The sequence below is a fragment of the Lithobates pipiens genome, unplaced genomic scaffold (assembly GCF_037356315.1).
Source record: "Lithobates pipiens isolate NorthernLeopardFrog02 unplaced genomic scaffold, aLitPip1_a1.2 Scaffold_3, whole genome shotgun sequence".
Lineage (NCBI taxonomy): Eukaryota > Metazoa > Chordata > Amphibia > Anura > Ranidae > Lithobates > Lithobates pipiens.
Genome location: NW_027507790.1, coordinates 87960001 through 87986984, shown reverse-complemented (window position 1 = coordinate 87986984; position 26984 = coordinate 87960001). Strand labels below are relative to the sequence as shown.

General features: G+C 40.9%; 1 protein-coding gene and 2 long non-coding RNA genes across 3 annotated transcripts in view; 2 read left to right on the top strand and 1 right to left on the bottom strand.

The window, feature by feature from the left end:
• Positions 1-26984, top strand: part of CUX2 (cut like homeobox 2) — a 598839-nt gene that overhangs the window by 303341 nt on the left and 268514 nt on the right. The window lies entirely within an intron of this gene.
• LOC143940539 (uncharacterized) lies at positions 5153-7020 on the bottom strand. The gene is made up of 4 exons (XR_013263884.1): positions 6143-7020; positions 5855-6019; positions 5571-5713; positions 5153-5353 (listed from the first exon to the last, which is right to left on the bottom strand). It is a non-coding gene; the product is annotated as an uncharacterized LOC143940539 (long non-coding RNA).
• Positions 10744-12609, top strand: LOC143940537 (uncharacterized). Its single transcript, XR_013263883.1, has 4 exons — positions 10744-11620; positions 11743-11907; positions 12049-12191; positions 12409-12609. It is a non-coding gene; the product is annotated as an uncharacterized LOC143940537 (long non-coding RNA).

Below are 26984 nucleotides of genomic sequence, written 5' to 3'. Positions count from 1 at the left end.
TAATTAAGAAATGTCAGTCATCAGGAACAGTGGAAGTTAAAGCAAGATCTGGAAGACCAAGAAAAATATCAGACAGAACAGCTCGCCAGATTGTGAGAAAAGCAATTCAAAACCCACGTTTGACTGCACGATCCCTCCAGAAAGATCTGGCAGACACTGGAGTTGTGGTACACTTTTCCACTATAAAGAGATACTTGTACAAATATCGTCTTCATGGAAGAGTCATCAGAAGAAAACCTCTTCTATGTCCTCACCACAAAAATCAGTGATTGCAAATGAACATATAGACAAGCCTGAGGCATTTTTGAAACAAGTTCTGTGGACCGATGAGGTTAAAATAGAACTTTTTGGCCGGAATGAGCAAAGGTACGTTTGGAGAAGAAAGGGCACAGAATTGAATGAAAAGAACCTCTGTCCAACTGTTAAGCATGGGGGTGGATCAATCATGCTTTGGGGTCGTATTGCAGCCAGTGGCACAGGGAACATTTTACGAGTAGAAGGAAAAATGGATTCAATAAAATTTCAGCAAATTTTGGATGGTAACTTGATGCCATCTGTGAAAAAGCTGAAGTTAATGAGAGGATGGCTTCTACAAATGGATAATGATCCTAAACACACCTCAAAATCCATGGGTGATTACATCAAGAGGCGTAAACCGAAGGTTTTGCCATGGCCTTCACAATCTCCTGACCTCAACATTATTGAAAATCTATGGATAGACCTTAAAAGAGCAGTGCGTGACAAACAGCCCAGACATCTCAAAGAACTGGAACACTTTTGTAAGGAAGAATGGGCAAAGATACCTCAAACAAGAATTGAAAGACTCTTGGCTGGCTACAAAAAGTGTTTACAAGCTGTGATACTTGCCAAAGGGGGCAGTACAAGATATTAACTCTGTAAGGGGCCCAAACTTTTGCAGACACCATTTTTTGTTTTCTGTAATTTTGAAAGTGTAAATGATGGAAATAAAATCGAACTTTTTTTTGACATATAAGAATGTCTAATCTGTAATTTGATGCCATTTGGAGATTTTTCCATCTTTCCTTGGCTTCGTTATGCACATTAATACACATTTTTACCTGGGGTGCCTAAACTTTCAATCCCCACTGTATAGTGTGTACGAGCCTTTACCCTCTTCAACTCCCAGAGGAACTAGATAGAATATGGGAATTAACAGGCCTATACAAGAACAGTCTATCTATGCTGATTGGCTGGCAACATGGATGTATGTAGTATTATCATATCATAAATCTTAGATAAAACAAAGAGCCTTTGGGTTTTTTTCATTTTTCAAAAACAGAAACTTTGAAACATTTTAAAGAGAGCTAGTATTTGATGATCAAGCAGAGTTGAGGTGATAAATATTCTGAAAATAATGTAGTTAAAAAACTGTGAGCATAATATTTCAATAATGTAGTAAAAAATTATTTTCTCTATCCCCTAATAGAGGTAATTATCATATATTTTTTCTTATTAGCAAATTAATATGCTTGTAACAGTGTGAGTAAAGCTAGCCTTACACCTGTAGAATTTCATTAGGAATTTTTCTTCAGAACGTTTGTTAATCTAAAGGTTAAAAGGGGCATTTCAACCAGAGTAGGTGAAAAATCAAAGGACAAGGATGGATCATTTTTGCTAAATCTAATGTGAACAAACAAATTTCTAATTATTGAATTGTTCAAGAAAAATCATAACCAGTTTATGCACATGCACTTGTTAAAGTTAATCCGGAAGTAGAATGTTCATTCTACAAAAATCGGGGCATTATACTTGAACGAAAAGTAATTTGAAATTCGAGTCCATGAAGGCACCATCGAATGATCAAGCAATTTTTATACTGTCTCAATCATACAGTCAAACAAAATTCTACAAGTGTAAGGCCAACATAAGGAAAGCTCATATGGATTCCAGATCTGTCACAGATATGAGACCAGACACGTTTGGAACACAAATTTCAATTTCAGGTCACTTTTTTCAGCAATGGTTACTCATTCTAAAGCCTCCTACACATGGTACAAAAATCAGAAAGGAATGGTCATTTCACAGGTCATTGTCTGAAATTCTTATCGTTAGTACGCTACAATTGTTTTCCAATTTTCAGACAACAAATGTCGGATGAGGTTAGTTAATTTTTGGCAAACGACGACTATGATTTGCGGATGGTCAGTACACAAGTCCATCACACAAAATTCGAAAGTACAAACACGCATTATCGGAACCGAGGAACGAGCCGGAAGCGGCCAGTCTTGTAAACTAGCGTTCGTAATGGAGAAATTACGTGAAATGAAATGTCGAAATGCAGTGCACATTCTCTTCTTCTTTAATGGGATAATAATGAAGCTGCATTGCTGGTGATACTGATGTAGTTATGGCAAACGTATTTTAAAAGCCATTTGTTTTGTACGATCTGAAATTCACGAATCAACACTCACCAAAATTCTACTAAATTCTACTAACACGAAATTAGCATAAGGGGCCCAAAGGGTAGTGCTTGAGAAATTAACTTTCTCTTTATACTCTCATAGTACGTCACTACGTTCGTGTTTGCCAAATGACAATTTGTGGATAGTTAGTATGCTAGACAAAATCCTGCACACGCCCTTTTGAAAAATCAGATTCTTGGTCGTCCAACAATCAGACCGTGTGTATGAGGCTTACGTTTTTGCCAAATATTTTTGTCAATGATATATTACGTCAAAGGTTTGTTTTGGCACATTCTTCCGCCTGAAGGTTATACTAATGTTAGGTTTATGGCTATATAGTTAGGGCATAAGGTTTGTGTGTGTGTGTGTGTGGTGAGGTGGGGGGTGGAGTTATGCTACTCAAGCCAAGGTTGTTTTTTTAACCATTTTAGCTTTCTGACCAACTTGCAGTAAAATAAATCGAGAGAGAAAGAGAGAAATCAAAAGAAATCACACAACATTGTGCTCAAATTAATTTTATACCAATACAAAGTCATTAAAGACATCCCCAACGTGACCCCTTTTTGAAAAGTGGACACCCCAAAGGTCATCTTTTTTCAACGTTTGTTTGAAAATTAAGAAACATTCTAGTATATAGGTGTTTGAGTGTGCTAAGCCTTTACAAGTTGTCCACTAAAGCCAAGTGCAAGTGTTAAGTTATTAGTGGAAGTGAAAGAAAGTTCTCTGAAGGATGAAATTGCATTGCACTTAAATTGCATTGTGTGCATTCATTGGTGTCAGTAGCATTTTAACCCCCAATCATTGGCAGTCAGTAGTGACAAAAATTCCCCCAAGACAATTGCACAGCATTGGTGGCCAGTAGAAATTTAAGCCCAACACCCACAGCTCTCTATCATTGATGGTCAGGGATCCTTTAAACTCCTATCACCCCAACACCTTAAATCACAGCCTTCTATCACATACTTAGTTGGCATGCAGTGGTTGCCAACCAAGGAGATAGTAGGTAGAGTCATGAAAAGGAGGTAAGCTGAGATCATATAAGACAGCTCAACAGAGGTAAGTCGTAGTCAGGGTCTACCTGAGAACAATCCAGTTAGTGTGCTCTTGTGAATCAGAGTGTGGAGTGGTCATGAAAAAGTGTGTGTACACATAACAGGCTGAAAATAACCCTTGTTCTACGCATTGGTGCATGCACATATCTTCTTCTGAAGCCCTCCTAAAACCTTCTCTGCTGCAGCATGGAGTATTTAATGAATGGATTCATTTATTAAGTCCTCGTTCTTCTGTTTTGAGAGAAATTGGCAGACTCTCTAAGGTAATCTGTAATCTTTCCTGCAGCCTACAGGTTTTAAAGAATGGATTAACTCAAAACAGATCTATCTTCCTCTCCTTCCTGGCAATTTATTGATTGATCATCAAAGGGATCACTCCAGTCTTTTGCCTATGTTCTCCAATATCTAATGACAGCAGGACCAGCGGTATTGTGCACGCCTGTTGCAAACATAAAGGTCAACAAAAATAGCCACTCCCTCCTAGTTGCCATTTTACTTCAACAGCCAGTATGGGGGTTGGTTTAAGATTAGGATGAAGATTAAGAATTAATTTGGGGATTAGGGTTGAGGTTTATAGACCTGGGGAGTTTATATCAAGCCTCCATGAGCTTAAATAAATAAAAAAAAAACATATTCCAAACTCGCTACACATTTGTAAAGCATAAAATGTCTTTTTTTTTTTTCAAAGCATTGTATGGCCGTTTTATCGCTGCTTCATAACTGGACCCCTTTATAACTGTTTCAGGTGGCATAATACTAAAGATTATTCTTATACTACATTATTTTCACAAGGACTGTTTAATTGTTTACTTTTCAAGAGAAAGTAGTTACTCTAATTACAGCCATCTCTTCTTAGAGATATTCTTTGAATGTGATTAAAGGGAGTATAGCTTAACAATTTTACTGGTCAATTGGGATAATACTTCACAAAGAAATGGTTGAAAAGCAAGCTTTACAAGAAGGTATGATCATTGCAGAGAGGCTGTCCTGACAATAGTAATTAATTAGGCTATTATGCATTCAGCTGTGATAATTGCTTTGCTGGAAACTCACCAGCCATGAAAAAGATCCAGCGCATAAATGTAATTTATCAATCTGAATTGCTAAGGCTAAGTTGCATTTTCTCACCTTGAGTCTACGAACACCATTGTGAGAATGATGAAAAATAAAGAGGAAATGATCCATGCATCTTATAAATATATCATTTGCAATTCTCTATCATGCACATCTTATCGGTAAGTCACTCTCTCATAGTCTCATTATTCCGAAGAAAAAAAAACTTTCAGACAGCTTTCCAGGAAATTTGTTTGATGTTTGCTTTTTTTTGTTTGTTTCTTTGTTTGCTATTAACTTCAGTTAGTCATCAGTTTTACATTAGTGTTGTATTTCCTAGCAATGTTAGGTTAATGGGAATGTGTATCACCCATAAGTGTAGGGGATACAGCCTTTACTACACAACTCAGTTGGGTGGAGACTTGTTATTGCCCAAGATTAACAATATGAAGAGAAGCCTACCAAACTGAATGATACCACATCCCAAAATTCAAATGTAAAACGAGAAACAAGGGGGGGAGGTGACTAACCTCAACGGGACTTTTACCGGTATCATATAATAACCAAAAGAAAAAATCAAATAACAATCATTCAAAAAGATTTCTTAGAGAAGAAGAAAGATGGTTATTTTATATAGAGACAATTTTTATTATACAAAAAACATCAAATTTTTGTTAAAAACACAATACATGATTATTTCCATACAGTACATTCGGATCAGGAGAGAACACTGATAAATTCGATCAAAATAACGAGGTGCTCGACATGTTTCACTCATAAGGCGAGTTTCTTCAGGAGCTTTGGATACTTTAAATAAATGTACAACTGCATGAAAAAGAAGGATATATAGAACAAAATAAAGATTAAATAGTACATTGTATCATTGTATAGAATAGACTGGTGGGCAAGACAAACAAACACACCAATTAAACTAATTGCTAATTACATAGGATTGTTATAAATTAAATATATGCATGTAAAGAAAAGGGGAAACAAAACAGGTTGGTCAATAATCGAGAAGACTGAGGGGTCATACACTCACCCAGTGTGTATTCACATATCTGAAGGAGATCACATAGTGTACTGCAGTATGGAAATCCTCAATAAAAATGGAGAAATAAGGAAAAGACACCCAGTTCAAAAGGGCCTGTAAGGAGGTGCTTCAAATAGCGGTTTACAAATATGCTGAAAGAAGAAAGAAAAAAGATTTCCAAAGTGGATTAGGAAAACTAAAGTATGTGCTAACAAAAGGTCGCTCAAATTTTGCAACTTCAAGAGTTGCATAGGTTAGTGTATGATTTGAGTAATAAATTCAGAGTTAACTACCTGATCAGATCCACATTGAAAAGCCTGAAAATATGTCAGGGAATCCGAAAAAAGCCAAAGGTGTAACAGCTGGTGTCCAGAATAATCAATGGAGAGTATCATCCTATTCAATTGCACAGCAGGTAGAAAAGTGCTTAATGTTCACATAGGGCTAGCGAATCTGGTCTGCATAAAAGAGACAGACCAGCAAACAAAGCCAGAAATTAGTTACATTACACAAGTGTTGCTGAAGTTCAGTATCAAATGTGAGGCTGAAGCCTTAATATACCAGAGAGACCTCAAACATACCTGTTAGCACAGACAGAATAACCAATGTCAAAACCTCCACTGAGAGAGAGTAAGGCAGACAAGCTGCTGCCTTATGAAGCCCTCCTCCCAAATTAGCAGGCGTCTGGGAACGCCCCCGATGGGCGGGCGGAAATACTATCCACAGCTGAGTCTCGGAAGGAACCGAGGGGCCATTTTGGAAAGTCCACAAAGCCATCCACAGTGATGGCAAAGAGGAAACTTCCCAAAATACACCTACCTACGTTCTGTGTACAAACGGAGACACAGAATAAGCCACATACACTGGGGGAATCTAAAGAAAACTGTGCATAGATTAGAATGAAAGAGCAGTGAGAGGAAAAGCCAGGTAGTGAGAGTGTTACATTCCTAAGCTCTGATGCTGAACATCAGTGGAAAGGAACAATACCGCTGTCCAAATCATCTGCTCATTGATTACTAACAGTGAAGGACAGTGATCCACCTTCATTGAGGAGCATATAAAGCTGCTTCTATATGAAGGGGAGACTGTCCTATACTATGAGACATTATAGTAGCCAACCCAGTGCAGAACAAAAAAGGGGACTTATATACATACAGCTAAGTTCCAATGGATCAGGTTGGCACGGGTCTGTCGTAAAGCCCGGGGCGCCCATACAGGCTTCAATTCTAGGGTGTCTCATCCTTATATTTCTGAAGTTTAAATTTTAAAGATATTCTTAAAAATAGAGTATATAACCAAATAAATTAAGGCTAGAATAAGATAGCAGAGAATTTATCTCACTCTAAAGTGACACAATTACTGCCAGGTGAGTATTTAAAGATACCCCAGTCTCTCGATTAATCGACAATTGAGTCATGTAAATTTATACATAAGTGCATAAAAGCGCATCTAATCAATAACAGAGGAAAAGAAGCAGAAAAAGAAAAATTCAGAATAGAATTGAATAAAAAAAAAAAAAAAAAAAAAAAGGAAAGAAAAAGAGAAAGAAAAAATCAAGGAGAAATAATATAAACCTCAGAGAAAAGGTTTGTAGCTTAATGAGTCATTCAAGCCAGGGGCATGGGTAGCCCCTAAGGTGTAAATCCATCGAGCCTCTTTTTGTAAAAGTATACGATCAAAGTTACCACCCCTCTCACCTGGGGGATATGTTTCCAGTGCAAAAAAGTGCATGCAAGTCTCGTCAAATGCATGAAACAGACCCATGTGCCTGCTAATGGGTGTCTCCATTTTTTTAGCACGAACAAGGGATACATGGTCCCTAATTCGGCAAAAAAACGGACGTTTGGTCTTTCCTACATAATAAGCCCCACAGTTGCACATCATAAGGTAAACAATACCAATCGACTGACAGGTGGCTAGAAATTTCGGTTTGTAAATTTGACCATTAGGCAACATTATGTCTCTAGAGGCAAATAGAAAACGGCAGTAATTACACCTATGGCAAGGTCTAGTGCCCATGTCCCTATTTTTTGTTATTTTCGCTTTTGCCGGAATATAATGACTCCGGACCAACTTGTCACGGAGTGATTGAGGCCGTCTGTATGTAATAGATGGGCCATCTCCAACAAACTTGCAGATTTTAGGGTCTGCACGTAGCAGGTACCAATACTTGTTTAAAATATTACGTACTTGCTGATGTTGCCCCGAAAAGCGTGTAATCACTCGAGTCTGGACATTGTCTTTGGGAGTTTTATTGCCATAGATCAATGTAGATCTAGTTTGTTTTTTTGCCTTAAGATAAGAGCGCTTGAGACACTTATGGCTGTAGCCACGTTGCCGCAAACGTTCCTGTAATAGTTTAGCCTCTCTCTCGAAAAGTTCATCACTGCTACAATTTCTTCTAACCCTGAGATATTGACTGTAAGGTATACTGGACACCAAATTAGGAACCCAGGCAGATACCTTTGGCCCCTCAGACACTACCCCAAACGTACCTGTCCCTTCACTACCACCCCCCAGTAAAGGTGGGGATAGCACTATTGAACCAATTTTTCGCACGGCCCCCATCTTCACCCAAACCCCTCACGACGCGAGGAAAGCACCAGATCTCAATCTCACTCAATCCAAACCTCCCAAAAACACTTTGAAGTAGTTAATCTTTCTTCTTACCCACTCACTGAAGCACAATTATCTGTCCTGAGTTTGGGCCTAACTTTTTGCCCTACTCAGAATGTGGATGAATTTGAGTTAGTTAAAGACATTAACCTATTTGCACGCAAACTTATGTTCAGGGTTTTATATGACAAACCTCAGTTAGAAATTAATACCTCTAAACCTGCCAATTCACTTTGGCAGGGAATGAGTCTTAATGATATAAAGGCAATGGAGGAACTTATGGAGCTATGGGAGGAGGGCCACATAGACGAGACTGATCTTTTGGAGGCTGAAGCTTTGTCCATCTCCCCTCCTCTGCCTCGTCTGTCTGCCCCTCCTCCTTTGGCTCCAGTTGTCAAAACTTATAAACCCAAATCCACCAATTTCCCGGCTCTCCAGGGGAATCCCAATATCTGGGCTTTTACCCAGCAAGTAATTGGAGAAATCAAAAAAACACGTTGGCACTATTCTGAGAAATCCAACCTTACGAGTGAGCAAAGAGAAGCCCTCCGCTCCTTGCAATCACAAACACAAATTATAATTAAACCGTCGGACAAGGGGGGTAATTTGGTGGTGATGGACAATCGGCAGTACGAAGACATGGCTAAACAACTATTATCTAATAAGGAATGGTACAAGAAAATTCCTGACAGCCATGTTAAATACACTATTGACAAATTTAGACACTTGTTGAATGCTACCTATCATCAAGGTGTGATCACTAAACAAACCTGGGAATTTTTATGCCCCAGAGAACCCAAAACTCCCACCCTGTACGTACTGCCGAAAATCCACAAACACCCTACCAGACCGCCTGGACGCCCCATTGTCTCCGGTAATGAATGTCTAACTGAGAAGGCCAGCGAGCTTGTAGACGATTTTCTTCGTCCTCATGTTGAGCGCTTGGCCTCCTATTTGCAGGATACGTTGGACTTACTCAAGGCCCTGGAGGGCATATCTGTTCCTCAGGATGCATGGCTTGTCGCCCTTGATGTTGAGGCCCTCTACAACTCCATACCCCACTTAGCTGGGGTTCAAGTTGTGGAGGTTTTCATTTCCGAGGGCGGCAACTGTACCCCCCTATATTCTAATTTCATATTGAATCTCCTTAGGTTCATTTTGGAGAACAACATATTCATGTTCGGTGGCTCCCATTACCTCCAGGTGCAGGGGGTTGCGATGGGGACCAAATGTGCCCCATCGTATGCCAACCTGTACCTGGGGGGGTGGGAGCGTCACCTTCTTGCACAGGAAAGTCTGCGTGGTGCCTTTGATCAGATTCCAATCTGGAGGCGCTACATAGACGATATTTTCTTTGTCTGAACAGGAACCGAGGGGGATCTTCTGATTTTCTTTGAAAATTTGAAAATCAATGAATTTAATTTGAAATTTACGTTGGAGAGGAGCCAAACCTCCCTTACTTTTCTGGATCTCCAGATTTTCATCAATTCTGATGGAAGCCTGGGGTCCACTCTTTTCCGTAAACCCTCCGCAGCTAATACGGTACTACACGCTACCAGTTCCCACCCCCCTCCTTTGGTGTCCAGTATACCTTACAGTCAATATCTCAGGGTTAGAAGAAATTGTAGCAGTGATGAACTTTTCGAGAGAGAGGCTAAACTATTACAGGAACGTTTGCGGCAACGTGGCTACAGCCATAAGTGTCTCAAGCGCTCTTATCTTAAGGCAAAAAAACAAACTAGATCTACATTGATCTATGGCAATAAAACTCCCAAAGACAATGTCCAGACTCGAGTGATTACACGCTTTTCGGGGCAACATCAGCAAGTACGTAATATTTTAAACAAGTATTGGTACCTGCTACGTGCAGACCCTAAAATCTGCAAGTTTGTTGGAGATGGCCCATCTATTACATACAGACGGCCTCAATCACTCCGTGACAAGTTGGTCCGGAGTCATTATATTCCGGCAAAAGCGAAAATAACAAAAAATAGGGACATGGGCACTAGACCTTGCCATAGGTGTAATTACTGCCGTTTTCTATTTGCCTCTAGAGACATAATGTTGCCTAATGGTCAAATTTACAAACCGAAATTTCTAGCCACCTGTCAGTCGATTGGTATTGTTTACCTTATGATGTGCAACTGTGGGGCTTATTATGTAGGAAAGACCAAACGTCCGTTTTTTTGCCGAATTAGGGACCATGTATCCCTTGTTCGTGCTAAAAAAATGGAGACACCCATTAGCAGGCACATGGGTCTGTTTCATGCATTTGACGAGACTTGCATGCACTTTTTTGCACTGGAAACATATCCCCCAGGTGAGAGGGGTGGTAACTTTGATCGTATACTTTTACAAAAAGAGGCTCGATGGATTTACACCTTAGGGGCTACCCATGCCCCTGGCTTGAATGACTCATTAAGCTACAAACCTTTTCTCTGAGGTTTATATTATTTCTCCTTGATTTTTTCTTTCTCTTTTTCTTTCCTTTTTTTTTTTTTTTTTTTTTTTTTTTTTTATTCAATTCTATTCTGAATTTTTCTTTTTCTGCTTCTTTTCCTCTGTTATTGATTAGATGCGCTTTTATGCACTTATGTATAAATTTACATGACTCAATTGTCGATTAATCGAGAGACTGGGGTATCTTTAAATACTCACCTGGCAGTAATTGTGTCACTTTAGAGTGAGATAAATTCTCTGCTATCTTATTCTAGCCTTAATTTATTTGGTTATATACTCTATTTTTAAGAATATCTTTAAAATTTAAACTTCAGAAATATAAGGATGAGACACCCTAGAATTGAAGCCTGTATGGGCGCCCCGGGCTTTACGACAGACCCGTGCCAACCTGATCCATTGGAACTTAGCTGTATGTATATAAGTCCCCTTTTTTGTTCTGCACTGGGTTGGCTACTATAATGTCTCATAGTATAGGACAGTCTCCCCTTCATATAGAAGCAGCTTTATATGCTCCTCAATGAAGGTGGATCACTGTCCTTCACTGTTAGTAATCAATGAGCAGATGATTTGGACAGCGGTATTGTTCCTTTCCACTGATGTTCAGCATCAGAGCTTAGGAATGTAACACTCTCACTACCTGGCTTTTCCTCTCACTGCTCTTTCATTCTAATCTATGCACAGTTTTCTTTAGATTCCCCCAGTGTATGTGGCTTATTCTGTGTCTCCGTTTGTACACAGAACGTAGGTAGGTGTATTTTGGGAAGTTTCCTCTTTGCCATCACTGTGGATGGCTTTGTGGACTTTCCAAAATGGCCCCTCGGTTCCTTCCGAGACTCAGCTGTGGATAGTATTTCCGCCCGCCCATCGGGGGCGTTCCCAGACGCCTGCTAATTTGGGAGGAGGGCTTCATAAGGCAGCAGCTTGTCTGCCTTACTCTCTCTCAGTGGAGGTTTTGACATTGGTTATTCTGTCTGTGCTAACAGGTATGTTTGAGGTCTCTCTGGTATATTAAGGCTTCAGCCTCACATTTGATACTGAACTTCAGCAACACTGTGTAATGTAACTAATTTCTGGCTTTGTTTGCTGGTCTGTCTCTTTTATGCAGACCAGATTCGCTAGCCCTATGTGAACATTAAGCACTTTTCTACCTGCTGTGCAATTGAATAGGATGATACTCTCCATTGATTATTCTGGACACCAGCTGTTACACCTTTGGCTTTTTTCGGATTCCCTGACATATTTTCAGGCTTTTCAATGTGGATCTGATCAGGTAGTTAACTCTGAATTTATTACTCAAATCATACACTAACCTATGCAACTCTTGAAGTTGCAAAATTTGAGCGACCTTTTGTTAGCACATACTTTAGTTTTCCTAATCCACTTTGGAAATCTTTTTTCTTTCTTCTTTCAGCATATTTGTAAACCGCTATTTGAAGCACCTCCTTACAGGCCCTTTTGAACTGGGTGTCTTTTCCTTATTTCTCCATTTTTATTGAGGATTTCCATACTGCAGTACACTATGTGATCTCCTTCAGATATGTGAATACACACTGGGTGAGTGTATGACCCCTCAGTCTTCTCGATTATTGACCAACCTGTTTTGTTTCCCCTTTTCTTTACATGCATATATTTAATTTATAACAATCCTATGTAATTAGCAATTAGTTCAATTGGTGTGTTTGTTTGTCTTGCCCACCAGTCTATTCTATACAATGATACAATGTACTATTTAATCTTTATTTTGTTCTATATATCCTTCTTTTTCATGCAGTTGTACATTTATTTAAAGTATCCAAAGCTCCTGAAGAAACTCGCCTTATGAGTGAAACATGTCGAGCACCTCGTTATTTTGATCGAATTTATCAGTGTTCTCTCCTGATCCGAATGTACTGTATGGAAATAATCATGTATTGTGTTTTTAACAAAAATTTGATGTTTTTTGTATAATAAAAATTGTCTCTATATAAAATAACCATCTTTCTTCTTCTCTAAGAAATCTTTTTGAATGATTGTTATTTGATTTTTTCTTTTGGTTATTATATGATACCGGTAAAAGTCCCGTTGAGGTTAGTCACCTCCCCCCCTTGTTTCTCGTTTTACATTGTTATTGCCCAAATCCCCCACAATGCAGAAGCTAATTCTGGGCTCCATTATATTATTTCTGGACTTAGGGCAGCTTTACACTAGGAATCACACATGAGCACACTGCGTGTTCCTGTATGATTTACGTGCTGTTCAGTGCGGTGAGATTTAAGCACATTCATTTGGAATGGGCTCAAATCACACTGCCCCACACCATTTTTGGAAACTCACTGCAACTGGCACCATGCGATCCGGTGCAGGCAAACACTGCATTTGTGACCTGTGTTTAGGTTGTTAAAGTTAACATCAATACTCGCTGTAGATCGCAACTGTAGTGCGCCCTGAACACGGTGTTGAAAATGCGCATGGAATGCGTATTTCCCACAATGCATTCTAGTGTGAGTGGGCCATTGAACATTACTCAAAACTATTCTGTGAACTTGATCATTTGCAGCCTTCTAGTGCAAGCCTTCAGCATAATTAGCTATGGTGTAATAAAAGTTGAAACATGATGTTATCATCTAGCATTAGTTTCTGGTTACTTACATTTATTGGTCAGTTTTGTTTGCTAGATAAATAAACATAAACCTATTAGTTCTTTAGAAGCTGGTATTATCACAGTCACTTAGTATTTACAACCTCAATTCAAAAAAAGTTGTGACACTGTGTAAGATCTACATTAAAACAGAATGTGATGATTTGCAAATCTAATAAACCCTTATTTTGTTCACAATAGATAATATTAAACATATCAAATGTTTAAACTGAGAAAATTTACCATTTTATAATGTCATTTTGAAATTGATGGCAGCAGCATATCTCAAAAAAGTTGGGACAGGGCCATGTTTACCACGGTGTAGCATTCCCTCTTTTAACAACACTCTGTAAATGTTTGGAATCTGAGGAGACCAGTTTCTGTAATTCTGGGAGTTGAATGTTGTACCATTCTTGCCTGACATAGAATTCTAACTACTCAATAGTCCTAAGTCTTCTTTGTTGCATTTTTTGTTTCACGATGCACCAACATATTCCTGGAGTTCAAAAATTAATGCAGAGGAAAGGTATCAGGAAGTCAATCTTTATATTTGATATATGAGGGGCTCTGTTAAATCTAGGGTAACCAGTGTCAGACTGTAGTAAATTTGCAGTTTTTGTTGTACAGTGTTAGCATTTCACTTATTGGGTTTTCTTGTTGCAACTTGTTCCAACTGTACTTAATTAAAAGATGTCACAATCTGTGGGTACAAGTAATGCCCCCACCCCAACCTTCTTAATAGAGGTACAAAAGACAGGGAAGTACCTTAGTAAATACACTTTATATATTGTTGCACAAAGAGGTTGAATAAAGTAAACATTTGTATTAAAAAAATTTAACTCTAACTTAACTTTTTTACCATTTCTGGGGCCTCTTTAAAGTGGACCTTGCACCTATCTCAGAAGCACCCCAACAAACTCAGGCTTCAGTCTAGAGGTCTTTTTAAGGTTTATTGCAGGTTTTCATGAAAAATACAGGGATGGGGGTTGAGGGTACAGGACACCCAGGGCCGCCGATAGGGCAGTACAACCAGCCCTCCTGTACGGGGCCTGGCTCAGCAGGGAGGCCCAGGAAACTTTATTCTTCAACTATGGTGAAAACACTTTGCCCAGGTGACACTGCTCCTAGGCTTGCTGTAACATAAATATATTTTACCTGGGAATAATCAGTGCAGCAGAGGGGCTCAGGAGGTGATTAGTAGAGAGGGACTATTATTTTAATTTTGGGGCACAGGCGTCTAAAGCCGCAGCTGCACTTTTTAAAGTTCCTTCTGGCCGCGGCTGATGACAGCCGATCTCTGGTGGAGTGATTCTCCTTTCCTCCCTCAGTAACTGAGGAGGGCAGAGGGTGGGGCTGTAGCCGTGCGGTGGGAGATGATTGAAGAAAGAAGTGGCCTAGAGCGCAGGCAGCACAAGGATCCAGATGCACGGGCAGGCTCACAATTTTTGCTTTCTGGAGGGTACAGAGACACATCCATACAGTGGCATCCAACACATCTTATGTACTGCGTGATCATCATCATGATAACAATGATGATCACATAAGCACAGTGAGATGCTGTTAGGTTTACTTTTGTGTTTGGTTGGGATGAGGTAGTAAAAATGTGCAGCTCAGCCACAGTGTTACCATCTTCCAACAACTCCCCCTTATGCTGCAAAGGCACTACTACCATAGTGCAGCAGTAGTGACGGGATGTTGTGTAAAACACCCTGCAGCCATACTACAGAAGCAGTAGCTTTGCAGCGTAAGGGGGAGTGGTTGGGGGACGGTAAAACTGTGTCTCAGCTGCACATTTTTACTGCCCCCCCACCCACACACAAAAATAAACAAGACCTAACAGCATCTCACTGTGCACTGCCAATCATGTCAGGTAAGCTGTGTGGGGCCCCATGATTTCTAACAGCGGCCCTGCCCCAGGCACATGAAACTTGGAGGAGATCTTCCTGAATAATCCTAGTATTATTAGTACTAAGACCTTTAGCAGCAGCCTCAAAATAATACTGATGGAGAGGGGAATTCTAGGAAAAACTGTGGTCCTATGGGAGCAGTCACAGTACTTCTGTAGCACCTACTGGCGTCTAACCCTCAATGAGTACTTCCATACTTGGAGCTACAAGTGTAATGCCGCGTACACACGACCAGACTTTTCAACATCAGAAGTCTGACGGAATGATTCCGGCAGACTATTCGATCGTGTGTGGGCTGCAGCGGACTTTTGATTTGCAAAAGTCTGACAGACTTTAGAAATGGAACATGTTTCAAATTTTTCCGAAAGAACTCCGCCGGACCCAGTTCCTACCGAGAAATCCGCTCGTGTGTGTGCTAGTCCGACGGACAAAAACCGATGCGAGGGCAGCTATTGGCTACTGGCTATGAACTTCCTTATTCTAGTCCGGTCGTACGTCATCACATTTGAATCCGTCGGACTTTGGTGTGATTGTGTATGGCCAAGTCCGTTCATTCGGAAAGTCCGTCAGAACTCTGTCAGAACTCCGTCGAAAGTCTGTCGGACCTAAGTCCGGTCGTATGTACGCGGCATTAGATCCCACCTCTCCATCTGAGCTTCCACAGGCAAGTTTCCTCAAGCCCCAGTATGCAACACCTAGCTAGTAATAACTTCTTTGTAACACACATGCCTCCTTGCAGGGGAAAGCCCAGAGGAGAGAGAGCCTTTTAATCAGCTTCTCGTAAATATTTATCTTTTGCCCAGCTTTGCTTTATGGGTCAGCCTCCCAGGAACTGGCTAGGATCTGATAAACATTCATAACCCCAATAGTAGACCCTCCCATGGTATTGCTGCTGGAGCATTCATCCAACAGAAGGCAGGAGTAATCAACAAACAGGTTTAGGGAGAACCTAACGAGACCTAAAAGATAGATTGCAGTTCAGCTAGTTACCACTCAGCCATAACACTGTCTTTAGCCAGCCCAGAGCAGGGGTGTAAAATAAACATTTAAAAAAACCTGTTTGTGGCGATTGGTGTGTGTGACATTACCCTCCAGTTTAGATCTGGGGAATATTGAGTACTCCACATCTTGCTGAGAAGACACTCCTTGCAGTGTCCGTTATAACATCTAAAATTGATGGAATCTAAATTGATTTAAGAGGGATTCTCTTTTCAAAATATTGGGCAGATGTCCTCACTAGGATTATCAATTATATTAATACAAGTAAAAGAAAATATGGGTACCACAAATGAGATTACCCCCATAGAAAAATGTTTAAATAGTGTTATTAGATAAAAATTGTTCTTTAAAAAAAAATTTGTGTTATTAGTACAAAATTCATATGCAAATAGATTAGAGAAACTTCCTGCATTGTAGATGACTGTGATAAATGAGACTGGAACTAATTGACCTAATTTAAAATAAGGCTTAGGCATCCACAAGCATGTGGTCCATTGTGTTAAGTATTACAGTGGTTCTCAAACCTCAAGTACCCAATTTTGGTAATTTCTCTTATGCCGCGTACACACAATCGAATTGTCCGGCAGACCTAGTCCGGCAAACAATCCGCCAGACTTTCTAACGAACGGACTTGGCCACACACGGACACTCCGAAAGTCCAGCGATTTCTAACACGATGACATACAGCACGTACAGCGGGACTAGAAAAAGGAAGTTCAATAGCCAGTAGCCAATGGCTTCCTTCTCGTACTTGCTTCTGAGCATGCGTCATTCTTAGTCCACCGGACTAGCACACTGACGAACGGATTGTCCGCTGAAAGCCAAGTCCGGCGGACAAATTTTGAGTCAAAACGACTTTCTAAGTCCGCTGGACTTTACAATGAAAAAGTCCGCTGGAGCCCACACACGATCGAATTGTCCGGCAATTCGATCACGTGTACGCGGCATTTGATAAAATAGCTGTCTAAAATACCAAGCCATTGACTCTGATTTAAAGCACCTGTGTGTTGGAGTACTTGAGGACAGGGTTGAGAACCACTGAAATGTTATATAATGTATAGTTCTTATGTATATAATGTATATTTTCACCAAAATAAAATTATTATTGAAAATCCATCCACCAACAGATCTCTTATAAATCAAACTATATTGGAATATTATAAACAATCTTTATTAATCTTTCAGAACCAGCAAAACAACACAGCTTTCTCCAATAAAGTCAACACAAAACAGACCTTAATTCTGATATATTGAAAACATTACAACAGTTCACCACCAGTATACCAGTCCCATGCTAGGGTTTAAAGTTCCCATCTGCTTCAGGTAAAGAAAGGCTGCAGGAGTTCAGCAAACAATGTCTCAGTCGCAAGACAATACACACTTTCACACACAGCTGTGTTCTGCTCTACTATGCCTCACAGACAGATACAGAATCCTTCTTGTTCCTTTTCAGGCCTATCCTGAAGGGGAGGTAAACACTTCCAGGACCAAAGTCATCAGGGTTGGAGGCTTTTTCCCACCTAGTCTTTCCAAATTGTGGATCCCATATAAGAGCTTAAAAGACTCCATTCACACCATGGCATTCCGTTTTGCGGGCAGAAACGCAGTCATTCTGCCCACGATTCGGAAACGCTGCAAATCGTGGGATGCCTTTGCTATCCCCACTATTTTGAAACCAAATCACAGCGTGATTTTGCCACCATTGTCACCCTACGAATCGCGGTAAAATCGTGCAAACAGAATTGCAGGATGCCCGACACCCAAAAGAAGTTCTTGTACTTGTTTTGGGTGTCAGGTGGCCCGCAATTCTGTTTGCACAATTTTACAGCGATTCATCGGGTTACAAACGTGGCAAAATCATGCTGCGATTTGGTGGCATTCAAAATAATGGGGATTGCCAGGGGGTTTAGTGATTTGCAGCGTTTCTGATTCGCAGGGCAGAATCGCGGCAATTCTGCCCGCACAAAGTAACGTCATGGTGTGAATGGAGCCTTAAGCTGCAACTAAAATCTTTCACATTGCATAGCATAGGTGAGAACCCCTGAGTATTCCAAACCATACTCATATCCTCTAAAGACCACAACCCAAATAATGGGGAAACATTCCTGTCTTCCTGGACCCATATATGTATATATGTAAATCATCCAGCACAAAAATTAGCACAGTAGAGGTGGATGAAACTTCCAGCACTGTGCTGCAGCATCTCCTTGCAAGATTTGCAGTTCCCAACATTCCATGACAACATGACATCATCCCATTACTAATGAAGCCAAAGGAAAGTTAAGTATGTTATCTAGCCTTATTACATCCTATAGGTGTTTTTTAAATTGTAATGCATTTGGCAAGGGGGAGGGGCCCTCTTGAAAAAACGCTGGTACTTTTTCTGTCAGATGAACACCAGATTTAAAAAAAACTACACATTATTCAAACACAAAACATTCCACTCCACAGGAAAAAAAAGATATTTGCAATATCTCAAAAAAAAGGAAGCAGATAGGGTTCCGTCTTAAAATTTTGTAGAAATCCCTGCAATATATAGCAGTCTAGGTAGGTGGGAAATATAAAAAAACTAAATGTTTTTTTTTTTTCTTCCCAATACAGTTTTATCGCTTTAAAGCCTCAAATATGTTTTTTTTTTTTCATTGCTATTAAAAGATGTGCCTTATTTTATCTTTCATTTGGCTTCAGAAACATCAAACTGATAAACTTCCATAAATTTGATTATTTAACAACATTAAGGTAGAAAATAAAATGGATATGCTCCATTGCATTTTGAGAGAAGGGAGAAGATTCAGCTCTGCTCAGGAGGACTGAGAATTACCCAGGCCTATATTGCATTTAGTTTGAGTGGCATGCAATTTAAATTCAGCCCTCAGCAGGCTTCAAAAAGGATATTCTGCCAGAGAATTGCTTTTTTTTGTTCTGTTATGTTGCATGAATCCTTGAGACATCCTTACGTGCTTTTAATTCTGTTCCCAATTCAAGAATGATTGTGTAAACAATCATCTGCATCATTTTTGGACAAATGGTAGGTATTAATAGCAAGCTATTGCTCTTACCTGTGGATGGTAAAATGTCTACCCTATGTACGAACAGGTTTTTATGGAATAATTTTATAGGTTAAGCTGATGTCCTGGGAAATATCTAATCTCTATGGGGCTTGGGCATTCTTTATCCTTGAGTAAGAATCAATGAATGAATTCCCAGCCCAAATGTTCAGGGACCTGCAGAGTCTATTGTAAATGTGCCACAGAATACTGTATTATTACATGAGCAGGCACAGTGCGATTGTTCAGTAAACATGGAATAAATATTCAGACAGTTACCTAGGACATTTTGAAGCATATACACTTTAGTATAGAAAATTGGACTAGCTTTTAATAATCCTACCATGCTTACACGCAGGGGTGAATCTTCTCAAACAAAGTATATGGGGCATATTTATAAGGATGAAAGGAGATTCTAGCACACCTCTCTGACTAGATTTGCCCAAATTTACTGCCAGCTTTTGCCCTGCAAATTCTTGTTAGTTTAATTTAATTCTGCAGCAGGTGACAAGAACGAATGGCGTTTTTAAATGAATATGTTAGGTCAAATCCTCAGCAGCATGATGGCAAGTGTTTGCAACAGTGAGGAAGAGGGAGCAAGGATGACTCTCTTTGGGAAGCGTTGGAGACATTTTGAAAAAATCTCTGATTCTGCAAACAACATACATTACAAAATGACATTAACATTTGTTGTAGTACAAATACGACTAATGTTACTGAGACCTTGAGTTGACATTGAAGAATTAGAAATGAATATGTGTGGTGAACTCTATCCAGGAACCACACAGCCAAAACCGGGTAATGACAATACTTTATAGCTAACAAGGTCCAACGTGATAGGTTTCTGGTGGTCGGACTTTATATAGATGCCTTATTGTCTTCTCCATAGAATGCTGCATCATATACAGTATCTCACAAAAGTGAGTACACTCCTCACATTTTTGTAAATATTTTATTATATCTTTTCATGTGACAACACTGAAGAAATTACACTTTGCTACAATGTAAAGTAGTGAGTGTACAGCTTGTATAACAGTGTAAATTTGCCGTCCCCTCAAAATAACGCAACACACAGCCATTAATGTATAAACCGCTGGCAACAAAAGTGAAAATGTCCAAATTGTGCCCAAAGTGTCAATATTTGGTTTGGCCACCATTATTTCCCAGCACTGCCTTAACCCTCTTGGGCATGGAGTTCACCAGAGATTCACAAGCTGCCACTGGAGTCCACTTCCACCCCTCCATGAGGACATCACAGAGCTGGTGGATGTTAGAGACCTTGCTCTCCTTCATCTTCCGTTTGAGGATGCCCCACAGATGCCTAATAGGGTTTAGGTCTGGAGAAATGCTTGGCCAGTTCATCACCTTTACCCACAGCTTTTTTAGCAAGGCAATGGTCATCTTGTAGGTATGTTTGGGGTCATTATCATTTTGGTATACTGCCCTGCGGCTCAGTCTCTGAAGGTAGGGGATCATGCTCTGCTTCAGTGTTTCACAGTACATTTTGGCATTCATGGTTCCCTCAATGAACTCTAGCTCCCCAGTGTCGGCAGCACTCATGCAGCCCCAGACCATGACTCTCCCACCACCATGCTTGACTGTAGGCAAGACACACTTGTCTTTGTACTCCTCACCTGGTTGCCGCCACACACGCTTGACACCATCTGAACCAAATAAGTTTATCTTGGTCTCATCAGACCACAGGACCTGGTTCCAGTAATGCATGTCCTTAGTCTGCTTGTCTTGCGCTAACTGTTTGCGGGCTTTCTTGTGCATTATCTTTAGAAGAGGCTTTCTTCTGGGATGACAGCCATGCAGACTAATTTGATGCAGTGTGCGGAGTATGGTCAAAGCACTGATAGGCTGACCCCCCACATCTATCAACCTCTGCATAAATGCTGGCACCACTCACATTTATCATCTATTTCCCAAAGACAACCTCTGGATATGACACTGAGCACATGCACTCAACTTCTTTGGCCAACCATGGCGAGGCCTGTTCTGAGTGTAACCTGTCCTGTTAAACTGCTGTACGGTCTTGGCCATTGTGCTGCAGCTCAGTTTCAGGGTCTTGGCAATCTTCTTATAGCCTAGGCCATCTTTATGTAGAGCAACAATTCTTTTTGTCAGATCATCAGAGAGTTCTTTGCCATGAGGTGCCATGTTGAACTTTCAGTGACCAGTATGAGAGAGTGAGATAACACAAAATTTAATGCGCTTGCTCCCTATTCACACCTGAGACCTTGTAACACTAACAAGTCACATGACACCGGGAGGGATGGCTAATTGGGCCCAATTTTCACTTAGGGGTGTACTCACTTTTGTTGCCAGTGGTTTAGACATTAATGGTGTGTTGAGTTATTTTGAGTGGACAGCAAATTTACACTGTTATGCAAGCTGTACACTCACTATTTTACATTGTAGCAAAGTGTCATTTCTTCAGTGTTGTCACATGAAAAGATATAATAAAATATTTACAAAAATGTGAGGGGTGTACTCATTTTTGTGTGATACTGTATATCACTGAGCTGTGTATCTGCAGCCCAGAGGAACTGTAAGTCCCAAAGTGTCAGCAATTGGCTGAATGTGACTTGTTTAGGAACTGGAGGATTTACATTGCTGTATTGTTATGTGGTAGAATTTGTTTTGGATATTGCTCTATGGGAGGGGTCAGCAACCTTTTTCTACTTTAGGGTCGGATTCAATGTATGTGAAGGATATATGATATGAAGATAATAATCTGGACCCCTTAACCTTACCCTTAACCCCTGAACCTTATAATACACAGCCCCTCGCAATTCTAGACCCCTTTACATTACACAGCCCCCTTACCTCTGGACCCCTTTACATTACACAGCCCTCCTGCATTTTACACAGACCCCCCCCCCCCCCCCGGAAATTACACAGCCCCCTATGTTATGATTTAAAATTGCACACATTAATGGAATAGTGACAAATTACGGTACTTAAAAATATCTGGGGAGCGTGGCCAATGATCAGGATGTGAGGACGCGAGTTGCCTGAGCTCTGTCCACCCCGCATACATCCTTACCTGATCCTGCAGACCTAACTGATCTTCAGGTCTTGCTCTGTTGGGGCCCCATAATTATAATAATAAATTAATAAACAAATCTAAAGTACATATACAAATAAATAAAAATAATCATAAATAAATACAATACATGAATACTCTGTAATAATAAAAAAAATGAACACTTAACCCTAAAAAATAAGAAGAAGAAGAAGAAAAAAACATACACCCTAACACAAAATAAATAAATACATTACTATTATTAATAATGATAACAATAATAATAATAATAACAATACATTATTATTATTAATAATATTATTATAATTTTTAGAGGGTTTGGGTGCTCATTTATTATTATTTTATTATTATTAATAATAATAATAATAATTTATTTCATATTGTTTTAAGGTTAGGGGTTAATTGTTATTTATTTCTTTATTTATTTATGTATAATTACTTATTATAAATTTTTTGTTTTATTTAATTTTTTTGATGATTTTTCGTTATTTGTGTATTTATTTTACATTTATTTAGTCATATATAATTACTTTAATTTTTTTTTTTTTTACATTCTTTCATCTGAGCAGAAAATCACTCAAAAATGTGCGAATGTGCTTAAAAATGTGCAAATGGCTATGGAAATAAAAACGTGCCAAAAACACACAATTTCAACTATAAAAAAGCTCCAGAACTTTAGGCATTTGTCTTCAGGCGACTTTGAGTGGAGATGTGAACCAACTATATAGAGAATAACTCATTTTTTTTCTCCTCCAGTGTGTTGGAGCTTCAAGCTATAAAATGCTGAGGTTCGAATGGGGCATCATAGAAACTTGTCAGATACCAAAGGCTGTTTTGTCAGTTTCTTAAAGTGGTTGTAAACCCTTACAGACCACGTTGACCTACAGGTAAGCCTAGATTAAGGCTTACCTGTAGGTCCAAGAAATACCTCCTAAACCTACACCTGCCGCTGTCTACGGCAGGCGCCATAGACAGCGGCACGCAGGTGCACTAAGCACCTCACACAGTATAGTAAAACACTGGCTAGGCACACAGTTAACCCTTTGATCGCCCCTGATGTTAACCCCTTCCCAGCCATGTGTCATTAGTACAGTGCCACTGGTCCCCAAAAAGTGTCAGTGTCAGATTGTCTGCCGCAATATTGTAGTCCCGCTAAAAGTCGCTGATCACTGCCATTACTCGTAAAAATAAATAAATAAAAATGTCCCATAGATTGTAGACACTATAACTTTTGCGCAAACCAATTAGTATACGCTTATTAGGATTTTATAGCAGGAAGAAAAAAAAAAAAAAAAAAAAAAAAAATATATATATATTCAAAATTTACAGTTTTTTTTTAATAAAATAAAAAACACAGAGGTGATCAAAAAAAATCACAAAAAATGGCATGGTCATGAAGGGGAGTAAATCTTCAAGTGGTCAAGTGGTTAAAGAATATCTAGCGTGGAATCCCTGTTGAATTCTACGCTACTTATCAGGAGTTGGTGGCCCCTAAATTGGTTTCTTTATTCGCCCAGTCCTTGGAGGGGGGGTCGCTCCCCGACTCCATGTCGGAGGCGATTGTGGTGTTGGTGCCCAAGCCGGGTAAGGACCCAGAGGATTGTGCGTCCTATCGCCCGATCTCCTTGATAAATGTCGATGCCAAATTGTTGGCAAAGGTCCTAGCGAATCGGCTGGCACAGGTTCTGGAGAGCCTTGTTCATGTAGACCAGACGGGGTTTATGCCCGGTAAGGGTACCGACATCAACCTGAGGCGCCTTTTCCTTAATTTAACTATCCCTCATGACAATGCTGGGACCAGGGTTGTTGCCTCCCTGGATGCCGAAAAGGCATTTGACTCAGTGGAATGGGGATATTTGTGGGAGGTACTCCGTAGATATGGGTTCGGTCCCCATTTCCTGAGTTGGCTGCAGTTGCTCTATAGCGGCCCGAGGGCACGGTTGCGTATTAATGGTAGGCTGTCGGAGGCGTTTCGGTTGGAGAGGGGCACCCGGCAAGGCTGCCCCCTCTCCCCGTCGTTATTTGCGCTGGCGTTGGAACCTCTGGCGGTGGCCCTGAGGGCCTCCTCGGGGGTGGTGGGACTTAAAGTAGGCCCTCTTGAGGAGAAGGTGTCGCTCTACGCGGATGATGCTCTGCTCTATTTGAGAGATGCAGATTCCTCCTTACGGGCGGCATTGGAAATTTTTAATGTATTCGGACGGTTCTCTGGGGTCAGGATAAACTGGACCAAATCCGTCCTGTTTCCTCTGGACCCGGGGTCGAGGGCGGCTGCGGCGGACACTCCCCTACAGTGGGTCACCGAATTCAAGTATCTGGGGGTAGTGGTGGGCAGGGACCCGACACAGTACTTTGATCTTAACTTGAAACCGGCTCTCCTTCAGCTGAAGGCTAGATGTGCCTCCTGGGGGAAGCTTCCCCTGAATCTGCTGGGTCGCATTAACCTGTTAAAAATGGTCTTCCTCCCTAGGTTCCTCTATTTTTTTAGGAACTCCCCCGTTTTGCTCCCACGAGCTTTTTTTGCGGAACTGGATGGTTGTGTGGGCTCCTTTATTTGGGGAGGGTCTAATCCGAGGATTGCACGGTCCACTTTGTGTCTACCTGTGCGTTGTGGGGGGTTGGCTTTGCCCGACTTCAGGGTCTATTATTGGGCGGCGGTCCCTGTGTCGGTTCGTTGGTGGTTTGCCCGATCTAGGGCGAACGCTGCGAACTGCGTTGAAGCGGCTGGGGTAGGTTCCTTGGAGGATCTCGCCGATTTAGTCTACAAGGGCCCGGGGGTTTGCCGGGGGCTTCCACTTCCAACTAGAACGACGCTCAGGGTGTGGGGGTTGGCCAGGAAACGGTTTATTAGGCCGGGGGTCTGGTCCCCCAGGCTGCCAATATGGGAGAACCCTAGCCTCCCACACTTTCGGACGGTCCCTGACTCGAGGGTATGGGTGAGATATGGGGTGCGGACGTTGGGCGATATCATCACGGGGGGTGCTCTGCGGACGTATGGGGAACTTGCCACTAAGTATGATTTGCCCGGGTGGATGTATTTCCGTTACCACCAACTGAGGCACGCGGCCAGGGCGCAGCTGCCAGCAAATGCGACCCTATCTATGGATCCGGTGGAGGACCTACTGTCTCTGGACCAGCTCTCCAAGCCTCTCTCGTCCCTGTACATTTTGCTACTCAGTGTGGATTCTCCCAAGATGGAGAAACTGTGGACAGCCTGGCGGAGGGATATTCCCTCCGTGGAGAGGGAGGATTGGGATGACTGTTTCCAGGATAGTCTTGGTCTGGTGATCTCTTCTAGAGATAAGGTGATACAGACTAAGTTTTTACATAGGGTTTATTACACTCCGCAGCGGTTGCACAGATTGTATCGACAGCGGGACCCTGCCTGTACCAGATGTGGAGCAGCAGAGGGAACGTTCTTCCACATGTTCTGGTGCTGCCCGATGGTGGCCGCCTCTTTGCCTCGGTCTCCGGAGCTGGCTCTTCTCGGCATTCAGGACGAGGAACAGAGGCCGCGCTATTCCAGGCTCCTGATTGCCTTTTTGCTTTATTATGCCAAGAAGGCCATTCTCCTTCGCTGGACCTCTGCTTCCCCCCCGACGCTGACTCTGTGGGAGGACATCATTAATAAGGCCCTCCCGTTGTACAAAATGACATATATTAGTAGGAAGTGCCCTAGGAAGTTTGATGGCATATGGCTGCCATGGACGGGTGGGGACAGGGCAGGGATATAGATATAGGAATTCTCATCGTCGGGTCTGTGGGTCGGCCTTCTCCCCCCCCTCCCCTCCTCCTTCTCCCCCCCCCTTCTTTTCTTCTTTTTCTGTTTCCTTCTCTTGTCCCTCCCCCCCCCCCCGTGCTCTTGCCCTTTCCTCCTCCGCCCTTTTCTTTTTTCCGTGGTCTTACTTGTCTCTACATGCACCCCCCCCCCCTCCCTCTGTGGGATTTGATGTAGGCATGATGGCTATCATACTGCATTATCTCTTATATGATCTCGGGTTAGCCACGGCCTTCGCAGGGTAATGTCGGGGACGGTTGTGGTACAACATATGTGTATTTTATGTGGGTTGTACTATCTCCTGATTTTCCTTTTTCTTTGTTGTGTGTTCTACACCACCTGTATTTTGTTTTAATTTGTATTCTTCTGATTTCTGAATTGCAACTTGTGTCTTTAATATCAATAAAGCGAACTTTATTCACCGTGAAAAAGAATATCTAGCGTGAAGCTCATGACAGATTGGAGAGAGCTGGACCACTGATGTACTTTGATTGTCCGTAAAACCCTTCCATTTTTATAATGCTGTTTAACCACTTCAGCCATGGAAGGTTCCCTTTTTTCACACAAATAGAGCTTTCTTTTGGTGGCATTTGATCACCTCTGTGGTTTTTATTTTTTGTGCTATAAACAAAAGTGTGACAATTTTGAAATAAACACAATAGCTTTTACTTTTTGCTATAATAAATTTCCCAAATAAAAAAAAAAAATTCTCAGTTTAGGCCGATATGTATTCTTCTACATATTTTTGGTAAACAAAAACCCAATAAGCGTATATTGATTGGTTTGCACAAAAGTATAAGCTTCTACAAAATAGGAGATAGATTTATGGCATTTTTATTATTATTTTTTTATTTACTAGTAATGACGTTGATCAGCGATTTTTATTGGGACTGTGATATGGCTGACAGATCAGACACTTTTGACACATTTTGGGACCCATGACAATTATG